The following is a 2,143-nucleotide window of genomic DNA, read 5'->3' on the forward strand; positions in this document are numbered from 1 at the left end:
CCACAGGATCGCGATACATGCGAGATTTTATAGCTCCCCGCAAAAAGAAACCGAGGCTCGATAAATACTGCGAACGTGGGGGCCTGGGAACCGGTTCTGCGCGCCAGTCCGTCGATGCGGGAGTGAGTGACCTGTTCGGACGCCGACGAACAGCCACTGCAAAATGAAGACGGGCCCCGTCATTTTGGAACCACACACTCGTCCTCACATTTGCTGAACACCTTTAAGCGAGCCGGGAATAACCTTTTCCACAAAGGTCTGATAATTCGCGGCGTTGGAGCGAGATCGTAAAAGGTACGACCCGGCTGAGCAGCGGCGACCAAACCCGCCCCACAGTAACTGTGAAGCGAAACTGTGCTGCTTGGTAACGCTCACCGTTGGAGTCTTCTGATGCTCACAAATGCTCATTTTGGTGACTGACTACACCACCCCTACTCAGTGTGGCCTCATCAGTGAACAACTCATGAGCTGGGAAATGCACATCGCGGTCCCCCTTTGTTGCAGAAACTATTGCGCGAAACGCACACGTGCAGGATGGTCATCGGTGTGCAATAGCTGCATCCTTTAGAGATGAAACGCGTGTAGGGGACTCGGTGCTCAAAACATTCTTAACTCCAAGCCAACGCCACACGTGCTGGTGCTTGGAGAAGTCTCCACGGCATCCAACACAGTTTCTTCTCTAACGAGCAAACGCGCCGATTTAAATGACCACAGTAGCAAGTGTCTTGTTGAGTGCGACGAAAAAGCGTTTCCGCCCGGAATCGAACCGGAGACCTTCTGCTTGTTAGGCAGACGTGATAACCGCTACACCACGGATACTGCAACGCTCTGCGCTGCACCTCTGGTAGAACTTGTAGGACGGTCGCCATTTTAACGTAAAAATCACTTTGCAGAAACGCACAATGCAGATATGTCGCATTCGTATCCAACAATCGACAGAACCCTTTACTGTCTGCATGCCGTCACGAATAAGAGCTCAAGAAGTCTTTGGAAAAGCTCGCGGGCGAGTCATCAGTAGCATCAGCTGTTCTTTCTTTCCGTACGAGGTACTTGGTTAGCGGCACGGAGCCGCACCGTAACAGCGAAGGACAGCGCACAGCATCTGGGGAGCACCCATGTCATGGGAGCCACATAGAAAGAGCATCACGACAAAGGCTAAAACGAGGCTAAAAATGTGGTGTCACCGCGAGACACCACACTTGCTAGGTGGTAGCCTTTAAATCGGCCGCGGTCCGTTAGTATACGTCGGACTTGCGTGTCGCCACTATCAGTGATTGCAGACCGAGCGCCGCCACACGGCAGGTCTAGAGAGACTTCCTAGCACTCGCCCCAGTTGTACAGCCGACTTTGCTAGCGATGGTTCACTGACTTCTACGGTCTCATTTGCCGCGACGATAGTTAGCATAGCCTTCAGCTACGTTATTTGCTACGACCTAGCAAGGCGCCAGTATCCGTACTATTGATATTGTGAATCATGTACCATAAAGAGCGACGTTCTTCATTAATGGATTAAAGTTAAGTATTCCACCAGCTACGTCCGTTTTTCTCCATTCTAATTCCCTTGTCATGTTCCAGACCTCGCGCCAGCCTGCGTGAGCTGAGACGCGTGCATTTCGGCCTCCTTTAGAAAAACCGGTTGGCTCTCCTGCCAACCACAACAAAAACCACTCCGCCTACTTAGAAGCAGGACGAACGGGGCAAAATACCGAAACAATGATATACGCATACAAAGCTTTTGTTCGGTCCGTATTGGAACATGCTGCACCAGTATGGATGGCAAACAAAACTGCAGCAGGGAAGATAATGGCAACACAAAGGAAAATATTAATAATAGCAGCCCAAATGAATCCCAGGACCCGAAACGAATTAGTCTACCAAAATACAAAAGTGCAACCCTTAATAAACCATGGCTTCAACTAACCGCCGAAATTGCCGCCAACCGTCTTTAGAACTTTACAGCAACAACAGAGCTCCTGCAAAGAAATTACACAGTCCTAAGGTACTCAAAAACAAAAACCCCTGTCCACCCTTAATACACTCCTGGAAATTGAAATAAGAAGGCAGAAGCGACTCTCATCGCTGAAGACGACACGTCTCCATTCGTCCCTCCATTCACGCCTGTCGCGACACCACTGGAGGCGGG

The 2,143-nt window shown here is 50.4% G+C and overlaps 1 non-coding gene across 1 annotated transcript; it reads right to left on the bottom strand.

The window, feature by feature from the left end:
- Window positions 1-746: 746 nt before the first annotated feature.
- Window positions 747-819, bottom strand: Trnav-aac (transfer RNA valine (anticodon AAC)). Its single transcript has one exon. It is a non-coding gene; the product is annotated as a tRNA-Val (tRNA).
- Window positions 820-2,143: the final 1,324 nt, after the last annotated feature.

The sequence above is a fragment of the Schistocerca gregaria genome, chromosome 1, assembly GCF_023897955.1.
Source record: "Schistocerca gregaria isolate iqSchGreg1 chromosome 1, iqSchGreg1.2, whole genome shotgun sequence".
NCBI lineage: Eukaryota > Metazoa > Arthropoda > Insecta > Orthoptera > Acrididae > Schistocerca > Schistocerca gregaria.